The following is a 20169-nucleotide window of genomic DNA, read 5'->3' on the forward strand; positions in this document are numbered from 1 at the left end:
AGTTTGGGAAGGGAGAAGCCCTATGCCAGAGAATTCAGAATGTCCTGCCGTAAACTACATTTTCCAGAATGCAGTGCACTGCTTAACATCAGAAAGATTTGCCCCTCTATAGACAACCGGAGTTCCAATCAATTATGATTTTTGTTCCTGGGTTATAAATGTCATTTCCTAATTGATTCTATTGTGAAAACATGGCAAAAGTTTATTAAACTGCAAAGACTTTGTCTTTGTGCGAGGGACATTGTGTTATAGCACATTTTGCTATAGTCTCCAGTCCACGAATTTAACATTGTCATCCACCAATTTAATAAAGACTTTGGCGTAAAAATAAGTTCCTAAAGTAGAACCACTAGTCTCAAAGTAAGGACTACACCATTAAACAGGAAATAATACTTTCAAAGTAAGAACGTATTTTCTTTATTATTAAAAAAATGTTGTTTATAAAAAATTGGAAAATTCCCCAAAAGTCAATGGATAAGTTAAATGTTCTGAAATTTGGTGGACTAAAAATGGTAAATGTGTTCTACCATTATAGTAACTTTTACCCCAATAGCCATAAAATGAGGAAAAAAGGAAGTTTCCCCAATTGTAGTAATTATGCACAATTACTATAACGAAATAGTAATGAAATTTTGTTGCACTCATTATAGTAACAAATTTTTCACTAATAATATTTAAGAACTACAGTAGAGTCTCGCTTATCCAACATTCTGGATTATCCAACACATTTTTGTAGTCAATATTTTCAATATATCGTGATATTTTGGTGCTAAATTCGTAAATACAGTAATTACTACATAGCCTTACTGCGTATTGAACTACTTTTTCTGTCAAATTGGTTGTATAACATGATGTTTTGGTGCTTAATTTGTAAATTCATAATCTAATTTGATTTTTAATAGGCTTTTCCTTAATCCCTCCTTATTATCCAACATATTCGCTTATCCAACATTCTGCTGGACCGTTTATGTTGGATAAGTGAGACTCTACTGTATTTTAGAAATGAAACACCAGCACCTTCCAGTTTTGTAATGATTTTTGAACCATTTTTAATTAATCGCACATCCCTATTAGTTACATATGTACAACTAAGTGATGTATCCTGGCCCTGACCCCCCACCCGCCCATGTAGCACCCAGCCCACCTTAAAAGCCAGAAGCCAAATTGGACAAAAGAGGTCCAAATTCTGATCAGAGAGCAATGAGGATATTTCCAACCCTTTCTCAGCAACATGCAAGGTTGTGGGAAGGGGGATTTGTGGGAGGGGAGAGGAAATATCCTCCTCCATGTACCCGTTTGGACTGAATGGTCTTTTCTGGCTTGATTCTGCTGCTGGCTCTTAAGATGTTTACAAATCCATGATTCTAGATATGAATAAATGATAACAATACGGAATTACTGCTATAACTAATTTCCTATTGCTATACTGAAAATGAAAATAGTCTCATAATGAAATCTTATCATGTCTACTCAGAAGTAAGCCTCATTGTTCATCGTGGTTAACTTCCTAGTGAGATTGGCTAGAATCATTGTGTTAAATGCCTAAAAGAAAAAATGGGGCAGGTATTATGTTCAGGCACACAAAGTAAGAAATTTTATATAAGTTCATTCAAGTCAAACCCTGAACGAAGCAATGTAATTACTTGCTTATAATAAAAGATAATGTAACAGCACATAAATTGTGAAGGGGGGATAGATGAAGGATTTCTCTCACCCCGATAGGAATGGCTGCATATCTGACGGGGATACAAAAAAGAGCTCAGGGAGATGGAATCATGTCGGAACAAAGCATCTTTTTCATTCCAGACCTTTTACAGAGTCTGATATTATCACCTCATCTGATTAAACTGCTTTTATCTGGACTAAAGAAATTTTAAGCAGCCACTAATTGGATGAGCTGTTGAATATCTCTTTTCTAATTAATATTTATAACTCGTTGTGTGATATTTAACTCATTAGGCCACCAGAAAACTTTAAAAACAGTAAGTATGAAAAGATTAAAACTTTGCTTGAAATGTACAGTGCTACTCTGTCTTTGTACCAAGCTTTTTCAGTTATATATAATAAAAATCTTTCCATCCATACGGAGCTCATAAAAAGGGGTATGTGTAGTTTAAGATACACTGCACAGAATAGTCTAAGTAATCCAAAATTAATTACTGCTTCTAAATAATACTTTGGATACCAGGCTCGCCTTTTAATTAGTCTGTGATGATTTACAGAGATTATCATGGGTTCTCCCTAACAGCCACATAATTAAATGCAATAGTTCATGGTGGCACAGGTGACTCAAAATATGGGAGTGAAAAAGATAGAAAAGATTGCCCTCATTACATGAGTTTTACCAGCACTTTATTGTGAAGCAAGGAGCAACACAGATCAATGTACTTTTATTCATTTATTTAATTTATAATTCACTCCTCTCCCCTATGGGATTTTCTGCAGCTTGATTGCAATTAAGATCTCAGGGCTTTGAGTCATTTTTTTTCTACTGTTACTTTTGCTCCATGAGGAGACATGAGAGAAGTTTTCCACAAAATGGTAAAAGCATCAAAACATCTGGGCGTCCCCTGGGCAATGTCCTTGCTGACAGCCAATTCGCACACCAGAAGTGACTTGCAATGTCTCAAGTCGCTCCTGACATGAACAATAAAAAAGATAGGCAGTGGCTGCTTGTGTAGGTTCAATTCTCCCAGAAAGGATCCTTTCTTCCTTCCTTTTTTAGCAGACAAGGAGAGGGTAACTCAGTTGTTCTCATACGTGCTATGCAATTTACAAAATAATGCCCTGGTCCCTTCCCTTAACAGAAAAGTCTAGGAAAGCTGCAAACAGCTAAAGCAGAGGTCCTCAAACTAGGGTCCATGGCCAAATCTGGCCCACCAATGCCATTTGCTCAGCCCCCACTCCAACTGGGGCCATTTGCACCCACCCCCTGTTCCCGTTGATCCTATGGTGAGCAAAAGGAAGGTCTCTTCTTCCCAACCTCACAGTGGGACTAACTAGAAGCCTACTAGGTACTTGATGTTAATGAAGCCCCCCATCTCCACCAAAGAAAAAGAAGCAGCCACGAAGAGGCAGCCAAGCTTTTCCCCCACCTACAAAGTCTCTATTGGTTAGGCATCTCAGCTTGCAGCATGTTGCAGCCTGGCTTCTCAAGAGGGAACGTAGACAGAGAATATGAATCCAAAGAGGGCTGGAGTTTAGACGAGAATTCAGGTTTGAGTTTGAATTGGGATTTGGTTTAGGACTGGGATTTGGGTTGGAATTGATGGTTAGAGTTTGACTTGGAATAAGGGTTGGGATTTGTGTTTATCTTGGTGTTAAGATTGGTATTTGTATTTGTGTTGATCTTAGGGACAGGATTCGGATATGGATTCCCTCTTTCTCTCTCTCTTCCTTCTCTCTCTCTCCCTCCCTCCCTCCTTCCCTCCCTCCTCCTCTTCTTCTCCACCACCCTCTTATTCCTCCTTTCTCTGTTGTATAAATGGGGTAAACTTCACAACAACAAACTTAGAATATCTGAACATGAATTAAGGGTTGGTATAGTAGCTCACGAGCCTTTGAAATATGTTAGAATTTGAACACTGAACAACTGATTTAAATTTTGGGCATAGTCACGGATTACATTTTTATTTTTTCTTGTCCTACATAAATGCCAAATAATCTTGCTTTTAAGGAGATGCAAATATTTATAAATGTGTTTTACATACTCTCTCATGTTACCATCCTCAGGTAATTTTGCTTTGCTGTGTAGTGTACCTTCTTGCACAACACAATTGTCCCAGGTGCACAACGGCGTCTAGACAACTCCTGGTCATGGAGATGTGAACTCCAGCTGCCATTGCACAGCTGGAGAAAAAAGGGCATCCCCCCCCCCACAAAAAAAACCCCATGAGCATAAGTAAACTGGTAGCACTTGAATTCTAGGCAACAATTAATTACTCATGCTGTGGGTGCTCATTTCAATTTGTTTTCACTTCACAGATTGACAATGTGCCTGGGAGCATACATTGATTAATTTAAAGATGTGCAAAAAGAAATCATTATGCCATCACAAAGTTTCATCATGATTGTTGGTGGTTGTTTTCATCAGTGCAAATGTGTCCACATTATTTTGAATATCTTTTTTTCTTTTGACAAAGAAGCCAGTGAAACCTTAATGCATTTTGTTCATTTTCATTGGCCCAATAAGCAAATATGTTCTTGCATTTTGTAGCCAAATGCAACTTGTAGGATAAAATACATAAACGGGAACAGTTCCACAATGTTTAGGTTCCAGTTTTTAATATTGATTTTCAATTTTGTTCAGGTTAAATGGGAAAGTTGTTGGAGCAGAATGTAGTACAGAGCTAGCTCACAGAAAAATAAATCACACAAGACAGCCTCCATTCCCAGTTTCTTGCTCATCCATTTTCTATAAAATGTAAATGCTAGCAAGAACCCACAGAAAATATATGGAAAATACATCTCCGGTAGCCCAATAGCCCTCTCTAGAGAATACTCTTTTGGGATATTTCCTTATGAACTACTTTTATTTTCTTTCTCCCCAGAGGACCACGACAAGAGAAGAGAACAGGCTGTGAAACAAGAACTGCAGTCATTGGTGGATTGTATGGCAACCTTCTGACTTAGCAGCTCACAGCACACCTGCGAGCGCAAAAGGGGATGGGGGAGGGCAGGGGGGTGAATGGACAATGACTCTTCTTAACTTAGTTTCTCTTCTCTTTCATTTTGTTTGGTAAACAATGCGGAGCTTCTCTGGTTTGGTTGTGGTGTCTTCTCTTTGTTTTTTTGCTTCATTCCTGGATTTTCTGTGTCTGCTTTTGGAAACATAATCCCGAACCCACCTCCTTGTCAGCCACATGCTTCTGTAGAAGATAAACCTTCCTAACTTTGGATATCATTTCTCAGTTATATCTCTGCCTCTTTAAGACGACAGGTATGAAGGACATTTCAAGCCCACTGCTCCTCAAAGGTCTAGACGTTCTTTCCTTGATTTTAGAGCTTTTTCATCTGCAGTTTTGCAATCTGTTGCTGGTAGATGTTTAGTGCCCTTTCTCCTCCTGGTACTGCAAGCCTATCAGTGCCAAGGAATAGCAGTCTCGACGGGTTAGACGTCTCCTGCTCTCATTCCAACACTATTAAGACATAGGAATAAATCGAGATTGGTACAAATAGCTTGTTAGAATTACTTGCACCAAATATTATGCCCCTTTGTGGAAACTGCCCTGAATATGCTTTCCTGTGATTGAAATCCTACATGTGAATTCTTACATACATAATGAAAGAGACTGAAAAATCACCCCATGTGGAGACTTTCTGCATTTGGCAAGAGCCCTACCAGGGTGATATGTGGCTTCATAGGAGTGCTGCCATGTCAGGGTGTTTTACTTGGGGACCTCCACACAGGGGATAAGGCAGTGGTTTTCAACCTGGGGTCCCCAGATGTTTTTGGCCTTCAACTCCCAGAAATCCTAACAGCTGGTAAACTGGCTGGGGCTTCTGGGAGTTGTAGGCCAAAAACATCTGGGGAACCCAGGTTGAGAACCACTGGGCTAAGGATAGTGGAATTGACTCTCAGACTTGTTTTTTTTTTTTAAGTTGGCCAATGTGGATGGCTGAAGCTACCCATAGGGAAAATGAATATATATGCCATGGAGAATATATCTGTTAGAATGTATCACTCATGGACAACCTATGATCAGAAAGAGTATACCTTCCATTTCCAAATACCGAACAACTTGTGGAGTATTTTTCATACTCTGTTTATTCGCATCCTGGGCACTGGAGGTTTTCATATGACAATCAATTCCCACAATTAGCCAGTTCTTTCCTAATACAGGTTGAGCATCCCTTAATCTGAATTCTGAAGTCCAAAATATTCCAAAATCTAAAATCATCCTCATAGGTGGCATCTTTGCTTTCCGATAGTTCAATATATTCAAACTTTATTTCATGCACAAAGTTATCTAAAATATTGAATAACATTCCCTTCAAGTTATGTGTATACATTGTATATGAGACATAAATGAACGAATTTTGTGTTTAGATTGATTTAGGTATCTCCAAGATATCTCATTATGTATGTATATGCAAATACAGGCATTCCAAATTTTCAAAGTGGAGAAATTCAAAACATTTCTGATCCTAGGCATTTCAGAAAAGGGAGACTCATCCTGTGTATTTGGCATCAACCCTATAATCTGCCCTAATATTGATGCTGAACACTGTGATATTGTATTGTTTGCTAATAGATCAGCAGCACCCCTGTTGCATTCTGAACATTATTAAAGCCCCTGTTATTCTCAGTACCCACTGAGTAAGGCATTACAGATTTTCTGCATCTCAGCACATTATAAAATATGGTATGTGGTTTTAACAGTTTCTCCTCATTCCTTGTTATATTTTTCAGCTGCATATGCACACTTTAATACATACAAATGCAATTAACAGTTATTTGGTGATGAATGTTGTACCGTATGTCATCTATTCTGCTGGCAAATATTGTATTCGACTTAAAAACAAGAATTTAACATCCATTTTTCATACACATTGTAAATTAAACTGATACCCTCCTCCCAAGATTGAAAGAACACACAGCATGGGTCCAGAGTTTGATATTTTGTAAGCTATTTTCCAACTGCTGCTAAAAACAATTAGAGGAATGTTTTTTGCATTATGAATTTCTGCTTTTATCTAATTATGTATATGCACCATGCTCCACAATCCCAAAATAATATTTTTTTCTGGCTTGCAAAAGAAAAATACAGGTGTCTGTGCATAAAAAGAAGTTAAAATTTACCATTCCTGCTCATTTTATAAGCTTCCCCCAACATGATCGGGAATAAGGTAATAAATATTGTTACATTTCCTCAATTGTATATAAATTCAAATATGATGTGGCACTTGCAGGCAGATCAAAACACAGATCTTGTTTTCAAATGTGATTTTTAGCTGTGCTGCCCAATGAACAACATTCTTGGGTGAACATTGAGAACACTACTGTGATGCAACAGTAGTATTAATGTAACATTACTATGAACTCTGCTTCCATATACATATATATATATAATTTTGCTCAGCAAGAATGTATTTCTATCTTTAGCTTACCCATGACATTCCCAAACCTCTTTCCCTCCCCTCACTTCTGTTAGCTAGAATAGGAAATATCTCTTCCTGTTATAACGTAGGCCTTTTTCACCAACTCTCTTTGTATTGATTTGTCATCCCTGTGATAAAAGAAGTAGCTAGCTGTGCATCACAAGGTATTATCCCAATTTTGCAATATTATTCTGCATGTACAGAAAGCCTTCAGGGCATGGATTGATTCAGTCCATGTTTGAGAAGGCAGAGGTGTGAGGTAGAAAGAAACGCAAACTCACACCTGAATGAATTATATGGGGATGCTCAGATGACGACCTTTGCCAGCTTGTGGTCTCTGTGTAATCTCCATTACAGACATTCTTTCTGGCTCTGTGGGTCTCATATCGAGATCCTGTAAGCAAAGATTGAAAACTCAGAATAAAGAAGTGGAAAGCTATTAAGCGGTGCAATCCTATGCATAAGTACCCAAGTGTCAGTCAGTGAATCTTGCTTACCATCCAATGGACACAGGATTACAACTTCTATCTTGACAGTTCGGTTTTAGCCTTGGTGTGATGGGGTTTTTTTTTCCACATAAGATTGTAAGATTATATGCATTATTGACTGGTAGCTAGCTTCAATAACAATGATGGGTGTATCTGTTCCAGATTTCAGTTTGAAATTAGAGCTGAATCTATGCTGAAATAGAGTTCAGCACTTTGGCAGTTCCATCCATTGCTGCTGTTTTGGACTTCCACAAACCCCATCCAACATGGTCAATGTTTAGGGATTCCACAGTCTATTATATCTGATGGCTCCGAAGTTGAGAAGTAGTGATCTAAATAAGAATAATACAATTCACAAGGAAGAGGGTTGATGAGAGCTGTGTAGGCACATCTTAATGCAGAACACATAGATTTTGTTAGAATTTAGAAAAGTGCTGTGTTGAATATGTGGGGATGCAGGGGAGTAAAATCCATTCCTCCTTTTGCAATCACCATTTAGGAAATGTGTGGGTCTGTTTGGCAAGTGCACATGTAGTCCAGTATTCTGAATGAGGTTTTGTAGATTGGAGTCATTTGTATATCAGGTTCTAAAGATTCCTCTTAAAAGCCGGGATTGATAAAGGAATGCATCTAGGAAACTGTTTTATACTGAGTCATATCATGAATAAGTCTAGATGAGGGATAGGAACGCTGCTGCCAGCTGTCCACATGACATAGCGGGCTTTGCTCCAACCTCCTCAATCAGCCAGAAATGGAGAATTATCCCTCCAAAGATCTTCAAAGATTGCAGTTATCCATTTAATTGAAATACCCCCTTACTTTAACATATCAAAATGGCCCCAAACAGTAAATGTTCCAAGCTGGATGTGACCAAAAGATTTTGAAAAAGGGCAGGTGCAACCCATGAAGTACCTGGGAAAAGAACTAAGTGGTTTAACTCCAGGACCCTTCATATTCCCTCCCTATCCTTTTGTGTGTGTGTGTATGTGTGATATAATTTTTTATTGTTTTATGCGAAAATAGCATCCAGTATACAAAATACAAATATTGTTTCCCCAGACCCACTCACCCTTTCCCCACCCATGAACCTCCACCCATTACTTCCGACCCCACTCAGTGTGGAACTAGTATCTACTAAAACCCTACCCTTAATGTTACACTAATAGATTTTCTGTGTGGCTATTTCAAAGTCTACTTTTGTCTTCTTTTTTAAGTACCCCAATGCAAGTCTCCATTTTCTAACAAATTCTTCATTGTTTCCTCCCCAGATGCCATTGGAGAGCTTGGCTATTTGGATATACTCTACTAGTTTTCTTTTCCAGTCCTTAATGAGTAGTTCTTTATCCCCCTTCCAAGATTTTGGTATTGTAATTCTCGCTGCCACAAAACTATATTGGCAATTTTCTACATCTTCTTTACCAATTCTCTCATGAAACAAACCCAATAAACACATTTCTGTGTTTTTCTTAACCTTTTTAGTAATAATTCTATTAGCTTCTTTAGTCACTTTTCCCCAATTTTTTTCCACGCTACAAGTCCACCAAGCATGGAAGACACAGGATTTTCTGCATTTTGCATCTCCAACATTCTCTACGTTGGGTTTTATCCATTTTGGCCCTTAATTCCTGATCCACCTTAGTGGCTTTCTAGGATATCAAAGATGTGCTTTTCCAACCCCAGGCTTGATACCTTCTGCATGCAAATCAAAACTGGGCTATAGCCTTTTCAAAATCCCCAGTCCCATGAAAAATGGGGGGAATATGAAGCACCCCCGGGAGCCTCCGGTGGCTCAGTGTGTTAAAGTGCTGAGCTGCTGAACTTGCAGACCGAAAGGTCCCAGGTTCAAACCCAGGGAGCGGAGTGAGCGCCCACTGTTAGCTCCAGCTTCTGCCAACCTAGCAGTTCGAAAACATGCAAATGTGAGTAGATCAATAGGTACCACTCCAGCGGGAAGGTAACGGCGTTCCATGCAGTCATGCTGGCCACATGACCTTGGAGGTGTCTACGGACAACGCCGGCTCTTCAGCTTAGAAATGGAGATGAGCACCAACCCCCAGAGTCAGACACGACTGGACTTAACGTCGGGGGAAACCTTTACCTTTACCTTATGAAGCACCTCTGAAATCAATCCTGCTCCTTGCATTTTGTTTCAGGTGACCCAGTCTGGAGAATTCCACTCCTCTAGGATGGTTGGGACACCTCCATGAAGTAGGCCTTTTTTTTTAGAAAAAGAAATCAATTGTTTTCAATTTCTTTTTAATAGTGCTGTCAACTTTCTATAGATCTAATTCGTGTTTTGTTCTCTTGGGCTCATCTATGTACTGTACAGAAACATCACTGCGGTTTGGCATCCAATTCCCCCAAGCATTTTTGTGATTAAGTTTTATAAAGGAGCGGGGAAAGTGGGGAAGCAGCTAGGCGAGAAAAAAAAGTCAAAAAATACGCAGAGACATGAAGAGCTTTTCACACTCCTACTTTCAACAGAGAGATGTTTGAAATCAGTTAGTAATTAACTACCCAAATGCTCTGATTACAACACTTTTTCCCACCCACCGCAGTACAGTCCTTGATAGTAATTTTATTGTCATCTCCACTTAACCTTGGTCCTCCTTATCACAGGTTCTGAAAGTTTTGCCTCAGGATGCCATCATAAAGTGTGAAGTAATGATGATAGTCTCAGAGACAAAGGTAGAAAAGATGTATTAAATCTCAACAGTCTGCTTTCCTAAACTGGAGTATATGGTTTATGATTTTCCCACTTGGGACTTGTGTGTGTGTGTGTGTGTGTGTGTGTGTGTGTGTGTGTGTGTGTGTGTGTGTAGAAGGTAAATAATGTGTAGGCAATAATACAATTCACATATTCTTTTGGCTAGTACTATAGAAGCTTTGCAGGCACGGTCTAAGGCAAGCCTGAGTAGATTTTGTTAGAGAAGCACATGCATTAGGCGCTATAGAAGATTTTAAAATGTATAAACTCTTTCATTAACATCAGGTTTTAGTAACATCTAGAATATATAGTCTTCCCCCAAAATCCTGCCCCTTCCAGCCACCTTCGCAATGTACGCGGAGAATAACGTTCCTGTATTACTTGTGCTTCTATATAAAGCATATGTTCTCGATCCAGTTGTCTGAAGGTGTCTTTTAAACATTCTTACTCTATACTGCGAGACAAAGACATTCTATTCTAGCAAATGTCAATCATGGACAAGTTTCCTTTAAATCAAAGTACGCAGAGGGATGTCTGAGACATTGCTGTCTATTAGTACTGGACCATATATTATTCACTGCAGCTAATTGCGAATCTCTCTCTAAAGCACTGAAGAGCCTCTTTTATGAATTAACACTGTTCTGCTTATGCACTTGATTTAAAAAAATGACATTTTTCTGTATGCAGTGCATGTCTGCTTTGCTTTTAAAATGACAAAGTTAGCAAAATATGTTGGATATATTTTCTTGGGAAATAGGATTTTTATCATACTTTTCATCAAGGATTTGCCTTACCCTGACATTTGTGATATAAAGTCAGAAAAAATGTAATTTTTCTTGATCAAAAATATGTTTTTACTTCAATGCAAATAAATGTAGTCTCTTGCTTGCAAAATATCTTCTAAAATGTAATAATAGACTGCTAAGTAGGGTTAACACAAGCCTCTTCTTCTGTTAATCTGACATTTAAATGCTGGACTTGCTGAAGAATCTGTTCTTTTCCTTTTGTCTGTGCCATACATAACTAAAAACTCTAACAAATGATGCCTTCATACTAAAATGTTTGTTAAAAGCAAAATCAGAATAAAACTTGTTCTGACAATGAAAGCTGGATGGCTTGTTTTTCTCTAGATTTGCATTTTAAAAAATCTGCAATGCATGGCCTCTATGCTGGTATTCACTCTGAGACATTTACATTTGAGTTTTCCAGGAAGAAATGGGAGGGTATGTTTGTCAATTGTGGGCATGGTACAAACCTTGGAGGAATTCCAAAAACAATAGAACCTAGACTTAAAATGTAAACATTTCATTGGAGCAAATAGTTTGGGCCTTACCCAACCTCTTTTTGTCAACATTACATTCTTACAGCTGGGACATGCAAAGTTACCAATATTAACCCACTGGTTAGCCAAGAGGCAATAAAAACGTTTGCAAACTTTTGCTCTGGAAACAATTTCAGATGCATAACTTGAGTGCTGCTACACCACTCTCCCAGAACTCACCATTTAGAACAGTGGTTCCCAACCTTTGGGTCTCCAGATGTTTTGGACTTCAGGTTTCACAGTTCCTAACAACTGGTAAGCTTTCTGGGATTTCTGGGAGTCGAAGTCCAAAACACCTGGAGGCCCAAAGGTTGGGAACCACTGCTTTAGATGACACATTAATTTTCTTCTTCTTCTTTCCTTTTACAGAGAGCTTAGGGTGTTAGTTTGGGTATTGGACTATAACACTGTTGACCAGGGTTCAAATCCCCATTTAAGCCATGAAAACCCACTGGGTGACCTTAGGTAAGTCACATACTTGTAAAGCCCTCTCTGCACAAATCTTACCAGGAAAACCTGTGTCCGCATTACCTTGAGGTCACCATAAGTTGGTCTAAGAGGAAGGAATTGCAAACTTCTTTGAAATAAATATTTCCAAGAAAACTCATCATCATAAATTGGAGTTGAAAGCACAAAACAACAACAGCAAAATATGGAGTGGACTCCGGAACTGTTTAAATGTGTGTGAGTATGTTGACCTTTCCCAACTGAATGGTTATTGATGTTGTATTGTGTGGCTTCACATTGTTTTTGACACTTTTTTAGTAGACATGAAATCCTAGTGTATTAGTATGAGGTTTAATTTTGTTTTATTGGGACAAAGTATCATTATTTCTTTCTGATATTCATTTCATTTGTTGTCATTGTGTGCTTCAGGTCAGTCTGACTTTTGGCGATTATAAGGCAAACGTCATCACGTGCTTTTCTGGACAAGATTTGTTCAGACAAGGTTTGCCTTTCTCCTCTTCTGAGACCTATGACCCCATCACATTTACTTTTAGAAGCATCCTACAACACTTCCCCTCTAGCTGGAGGATGGATGGGCCCGCCACCCATCACATAAAGGAAGATCCTTTGGAGGCCCCCTCCTCCAACTAGACGGAAAGCATCGTACAAAGTATCAACACTAAGAGGGCTCTTCCTCCGTTTGATGGGAGAATTGTCACTGCAAGGGAGCAGCACGTAGGGTGATGGATTCACCCGAGTTGCCCCTCATTTTGGCAGCGAAGCAGGATGCTTCATATAGCTAATATGATAAGGTCCTAAGAGAATGTGACTTCCCATGTGAGTTTCCATGGCCAAGTGGGTTTTCCTATCCTAGTCTTCCAGTGTTCTATACCAACTCTACATCACTGCATCATACTTGTTCTCAAGTTGCTCCTGACATGGAAAAAAAACTTGTTCTCTGAGTGCTTTTTATATTTGCATGATTTTGAAAATCCCTCCTAGCAATCTTACCATTACTTGGAGGGGGCCTTTCCATGGGTAGCTGCAACTTATTCTTGAGCTTTATGTAGTAGAGAACATTTTGAAGAGGGAGACCATGTCTGTATCACCATTCTTTCCCTTCCACTACTATATCTTCTTCTCTTTTGAAGATAGAGCAGCAGGTCTCATAATTGCTCACAAAAAAAATGTCTTGCTGGTATTGTAAATTAGTCTTCTATCTCTGGCTGTCTTCAGTTTAAATTAAACCCCCACACAATTAGAATAGGATGAATTTTGAGACAAGTCCATCTTCTTAGTTATGGTTTGCATTTGAAGGAGATAAATATATCTCAAAGCTGAACACACACCAAAAAAAAGTGTCAAAAGGTCACAGGAGACATTTTCCTATTGCTGTCCATCCACCCGTTTATTCTGTTCAAAGACTCAAGACACCCCTCTGGTTTTGCAATTACTTGTTCCATCTTAATACTTTCCAAAACATTTCCATCACCTTCTTTGGCGTCCATAGTTCAGTAAAATCAGAATCCTTTTTCAAGATAAATGTCAGAATATTTTGAAAAGCCTCTCAATGTAGCATTTCAACTGCCCTTTCCAATCCGATTCTAATTTGTGAAATTAGTTAGTCATTTGTTTATTTAATTGCATCTTGTGTTGGACAAACAGAAATCAAAGCAATAGCAATAACATTAGCAATACCGTCTCAGAATGGATAGATATCGTAATAGTGTGGTCTGATGCAAAATAAGGGTACTATGGAGAACATAGAATTTCATGGATTGCATATTATTCTATTTTCACAAGAAACAGCCCTTGCTTCCTGGGAACTAGTGACACCTTTTTGTGGGTGCCCCAACTTATACTTGGTCTACTATCCATAAACAGACTTGGGTTGGGAAAATTAAAAAAACCAAGGATTTCTTAGAAGATATTGGTGCAAAAGAGGTCATGCAGTATGAAAATTCACAGAGCCTAGAATCCTGGTAGACAAAGGATGCATTCATTTATATATATTCCATGAATTTTCAGAGGCTAGATTTCCCCTCAATAATATTCCCTTATAAGGTTATATTTTCCTCTTCACCCAACCCGCCCCCACTCTAGTCAATGGTCAATACATGCCTTCTCAGTTTATTATCATGGAGTCCCAGGTGGCTCAGTGGATTAAATCCTTGTGCCAGCAGGACTGCTGACTTGAAGGTTGGGTTGCTGACCCAAAGGTTGCTGGTTCGAATCCAACCCGGAGAGAATGTGGATGAGCTCCTTCTATCAGCTCCAGCTCCATGTGGGGACATGAGAAAAGCCTCCACAAGGATGGTAAAAACATTAAAACATCTGGGAGTTCCCTGGGCAACGTTCTTGCAGACGGCAAATTCTTTCACACCAGAAGCAACTTGCAGTTTCTCAAGTTGCTCCTGACATGAAAAAAAAGTTCATTATTATGTAGTTCACTGCCTAACTAAAATGGTGGTGAGCAAATTCTTTCTGTCAAGCCCTTCATTACCTTTGGTCAATCACTCCCCATTCTGACAATGTTTTTATTCAAGTCTCTTTTGATATTCTTCAGGGTTCAGGTGCCTTCCCAAGTCTCTGCAAGTCCATTCTCTGGTTGAAAGGTTAGATTCCCATCCATATCAAAGGAGGCAGATGAATGCTCAAGTACTGTGCTGCATGCAGTCTGCCTTTCATACTCTGCAGCTAGGTATTTGGAAGCTGATATAACAGACTGCAGGACACATTTCTGTCCTGGATTTAAAATGTTTCAAATGGAAAGACGGGAAAGGTTATATATACCTTGTGGGTCGGAATCTACCCTCTTGGGTTTTAAATCTGTAGGCACAAACAGCACCACAAACAGCAAAGAGAGCATAGAGGCAGGCTGAGCATAAGATGTGCTTTTGCAGGATTATTGCTCTACAATCTTCTCATCTCCCTACTCCCCAAACACACACACAGGTTTCAGACAGAACAAAGGGCCATAGGATTTTATGTAAAGAGTGAACTCAGCTGTCTGCCACCTCCAGTCTGTTTGTTGGCACAAACTAGCCTCCTTTATTCCCCACACCCAACAGATGAACATCCAGCCTCTGTTTAAAAACCTCCAAAGAAGGAGCCTCCACCACACTCTTCTGCAGGCTAAACATGCCCAGCTCTTTAAGCCACTCCTCATAGGGCTTGTTCTCCAGACCCTTGATCATTTTAGTCACATTCCTCTGGACACATTCCAGCTTGTCGACATCTTCTTTCAATTGCGGTGCCCAGAATTGGACACAGTATTCCAGGTGTGGTCTGATCAAGGGAGAATACAGGGGGAAAGTGACTTCCCTGGATCTCGAGACTGTACTCCTATTTATACAGGCCAAAATCCCCTTGGCTTTTTTAGCTGCTGCATGACATTATTGGAGTCCCAGAAAGACCATTTATACAGATCCCATACTATTCATAGTGTTATAAACATGTTCCCAGGGTGCAGAGTTTTGAGAAGCTGGTGGGGTTTTGGGCTACAGCTCCCAGAATTTGCTGTTGTGTAATATTGGAGGATGTCAAAGGAAGAAAGGCAAACTCAGGGTTTGGGGACTTCATCTTCTCTTATCTACAGCTTCACAGACTTCTGCCTTCACAGTAGGAGATGCATATGAGCAAGTAAAATAATAGGGACTTTTGGGAAATGAACTAAATCTTGGTCTGTTTTCTTTTTTCCCAATGTGTTCTCATGGTTGAGAAAGGCCATTTAAAAGTTATTCCTTTTTCCAAAACACACACACACACACACACACACACACACAAGAAGCAGCAGGTTCTTGAGGAAGAAGGTCAAACAATTCATTCTATTGCCTAGCATCTTTTCAAATTCACTCGAGGTTGCAGTGGGAAAATCATCACTTCTCAAAGAATAGCGTTATGGAAATAGACAATTTTCCCTCAAATATGCTTTCGATCAGAGCATGATCCAAGGAAAGATTTTTCAGTTACTTCACAAAAGTAGTTCTTTGCTAAAGTACACTTTGATTGCTTCCACAATAGCATGTCTGATGAAATGTCAACTACAGTTTTCGTGTGTCGGAGAGGCTCAGGCTAATTGCTGCTTCCATTTTGAGGCCAATCCATACTGCGAGGCATTTAACATCAAATATAAATGCATGATTGAGAGACTGAATATAGATTTGTGACCCTCTATTTGGCCTAAACCTCACAGGCAAATCCTGACTCAAACTGTCAAGAGATGGAACAAAACCAAGTAGGTTGTTGTTGTTGTTATTATTATTATTATTATTATTATTATTATTATTATTATTATTATCTTGCTCTCCCTGTGGCTCAAGTCAGGGTACAACATCATTAAAACAAGAGATGAAACACTCTTAAAACACATATAACAAGATACACAGAGTTAAAATACAAATTCAAATCCACGAATGAAAGGCAGATTAAAATTTACACCTGACTTGAACTATAATTCCCACAAAACCTTACCATTGGACAGGAGGTAAAGGTAACATCTGGAGAGACAAAAGTGCCCCACCGTTGACATCGGAAAATCTGACAAAATGGCTTATTCCGAATCCTCTGTTAATCAAAGAATGAAATCGGAGCAACACCAATCTACCTCATAAAGTCTTGCACCTGCTTCCTTGCATTTCCAGTAAGTCTTCAATCATTATGTAGCATTTTCTCCATGGGAAATATGTACTAGTAAGTGTGAATTTCAAAATGAGTTTATGATCCATGATTGCAACAGGAACTGGTTGCTGGCTTAGGTTTATAAATAATGCAGCACTAATTTATAATTATGAGAGCTGAAAATGTCAGACGTTGAAACACAAATGCCATCTGAAGCAGCAGCACTTATTTAAATATTTGTGATTGTCCAATGACCTGTACTAGTACATTTGCTCAAAACAATTGATTTGCTTGTTGCTATATCGAACTGTTCCGAAGCGCTTACAGCTATTATTATTCACAAGAGATGGAAAGGTGTTGGTGTCAGAGAGATACCAAATGTAGGCCTAAATCTTATTGTTTATCCTAACTGAATTTTCCAATATATCAACTCCTCATTCAGTCATTGATTGAATGTGTTAGCTCTGGTTCAGACTAACAAGCAAAATTCCAGCCAGGGCTAATTACACATACTGACAATAGTCACCCAAGCCAGCCGTAGAAATAGAAACTTCTTAAATCATACCTTAAATCAAGTTGATCCCTTTGGAGAGCTGCATCTTCCATACATGGTATAGTGTTAAATTTTGAAGGACAGTCTCTATAGAGCTATCTCCTAGAACACGTGTCAGACTCAAAGCCCGTGGACCAAATCTAACCCACCATGTCATTTTATGTGGATTGTGAGACTTTCAATGCCAGGGCAACATAGTTACATTTATACAGTCTTATGGTTACAACTGACCCTTTAATGACAACCATGAGGCTGATGTGGCCTTTGGTGAAAATGAGTCTGACACCTCTGCCATCGAATAATCCAAAAATGCAGGCAGTTGTGTTAAGTGCTCCCTTAAGGGCTGGAGAGACCATGTGCTGCCCTTCCGCTACATATCTTTCAAAGACATCTGATTTGTTTTTGATTGGTCATTGAGTATTGGAAGCTAAGCATGAACCTAGTGTGCATGTCTGATTGCTGAGACATGCAACTAGTCATTAGGTTTCCCATAATGACTAGTTTGACCCTGATAACCCTGGATAAACTGGAACAAGTTATTCTTTTGGAAAACAAGTTCGATAGGCCCAAGACATTTTTAGTAGTGGCTATGGGGTTTGGAGATCTGATATATCAAAGGGACCTTTCCAAGCACTTAGATGGTTCTCCACAATAGAGAGAGACAGAGATATTGTGGAGAAGCAGCCCAGTGTTTGGCGATCACACACACACACACACACACACACACACACACACACACACACATATATATATATATATCCCAGAACCTCATATACATAGAGAGAAGAAGGGAGGTTGCTCTTCTGAACAGTGTCACAGGGTGCCCTTTCAAAGCTCTAATCTAGTTTGGGGGTCCTGCAGATTTCATTTTTCTTAATGTCTCAGGGCCTGGGAATATATTTGTTTACATTGGCTGCAACTGTTTATTTCTTTCCTAGAAATCCATTGCAGACTGTCAGCCAATAGCTTGCAGATTAGCACTGCTCCACAAACCACCACTTTGAGTTAGTGAATTTATGGCAGAAATGAGATTTTAACCAGGGATATCCTTGTCTGTCGCTAGGGGTTTTTTTAACCGCCACACTATTTTTCCACCCAACAGACTGGGAGCCAAAGGCCGGTGTATGTACACACAAGAGCAACAGCAGATGTAAAGTACGAGGAGACCATGCTAAACTTGGCAATAAGAGGAAAAACAGAAAACCATGCCTATTTGCATTTTGGTAAAGTGTTTGATATATGATTAAATTAAACAATATTACTATATATACTTGAGTATAAGCCAACCCGAATATAAGCCAAAGCACCTAATTTTACCACAAAAAATTGGGAAAAATTATTGATTCGAGTATAAGCCGAGAGTGGGAAATGCAGCAGCTACTGGTAAAATTCAAAAATAAAAATAGATACCAATAAAATTACATTAATTGAGGCATCAGTAGGTTAAATGTTTTTGAATATTTACATAAAAGTGTAATTTAAGACAACCCAACTCTGATTAAATCATTATTCTTACCTTCTTTAATGTAAATGTGCTTATGTATCCTTTTAATAATAACCATACTTTATTTTAACTATACATTTTGGGGCAAATGCTATGTGTATATGAATAAGGAAAAGTGGAAAAGACTGACCTGGGAAGGGGGTGGGAAAAAAGAACTGGAAACAAGACAAGGTTGGAATGGGAAGAGGTGGTTGAAAAAGTGGGGAAATGATGTGGAAAAGGGGTAGCTGTAAAAGTAAGAACCTGGAACCTGGGAAAGGCTGGGACGGAAAGGGAGCTGGAAAAGTGGGAGAGAGGGGCTGGGGATAGTAGACTGGGGTAGGAAGGGAAAAGCTCAGAAAAAGGAAAAACTGGGGTGGGAAAGGGGTGCTGGAAAAGTGGGGGGGGGGGGGAACTGAGGTTGGAAGAAAGGAAGTGGGAAGGAAAATTGTGGGGGGGGGGGGGTTTCTTTCTTTTGGCTCTTTGGAAGGGGTTGCCTGGGAGGCATCCAAAGGGCTCCTACTGATGTTGGGCCCCAGGGCTACCCACGTGACTGCCTACTTGCCTGCTCTCCTTCCTCTTTGGGGCCAGCAGGAGAACAGCCACCTGGGGTCACTTCCTCTCCCTGCCCCCAGAAAGGGGGCAGAAAGGAAGTGGGAACGAGAGTGGAGATGCCCCCTCCCACGATCCTTCAATCCCACTCTCCATGGAACAAACAAGAAGCAAAAAGTGAATTGATCGGCTGAGGGATGGAAAAAGGAATGCTGCACAACTGGTGGGGCCAGGGTGACTGTCGCGCCCCAGGGCTGCATGAACACCTTGAAAACCACACTGGAGCCCAGAATATAAGCAATCAAGTTCTTTATTGAAGATTATATGCAAGCACAAGCAATAAAGTTTAAAGTCAATAGAGTAGATGAATCCTCCAAATAATGTACTTATCTGTCCTTATTGGAAATCCAAGAAAGTCTCTCAAAGTTATAATCCAAACAGGAACTGTGCTAAGTCCCACAAGGCAGCAAATATAGTCCACACAAAGTTCACTTCCCAGCAGGAAACAGCAGGAAGCCACAAGGTAAAAGAACAAGACTCAAGATAATCCAAAAGCTGTAATCCACATGGCACGGAATCAGCAAGGTCCAACTGGAATCAGGGTACCACAAGGCAAGAGACACTTGAAATCCACAAGGCAAAATCTTGGCTGGAATATCACAGAAACAAGAGCATGGAGACAGAGATCTTTCTCACTTGAATAGCAAAGTTGACACCTCTGCAATACACAGGGAGCCAGGAATGTTTAAGGAGAATTCAAGGCTATATTTCAAATGGGATCTGGTGAGTGCAGTTCTTTCTCATGTGAAATTTTCTCATTAGTGCGTCTGTGAACCAAACGCTGGCTCCGTCTCAGAGCCTCCCTTTCGTTTCGGCTTTACATAAACATTCTCTGTC

General features: G+C 39.5%; 1 protein-coding gene across 1 annotated transcript in view; it reads left to right on the forward strand.

The window, feature by feature from the left end:
• macrod2 (mono-ADP ribosylhydrolase 2) overlaps positions 1-11402 on the forward strand; it is a 1355048-nt gene extending 1343646 nt beyond the window's left edge. Inside the window, exon 19 of the mRNA XM_062969119.1 lies at positions 4551-11402. The gene's annotated coding sequence lies outside the window, so the exon portion shown is untranslated. The remainder of the gene's footprint in view (positions 1-4550) is intronic.
• The last annotated feature ends 8767 nt before the right edge of the window (positions 11403-20169 follow it).

This window comes from Anolis carolinensis, chromosome 1 (assembly GCF_035594765.1).
Source record: "Anolis carolinensis isolate JA03-04 chromosome 1, rAnoCar3.1.pri, whole genome shotgun sequence".
Classification (NCBI taxonomy): domain Eukaryota; kingdom Metazoa; phylum Chordata; class Lepidosauria; order Squamata; family Dactyloidae; genus Anolis; species Anolis carolinensis.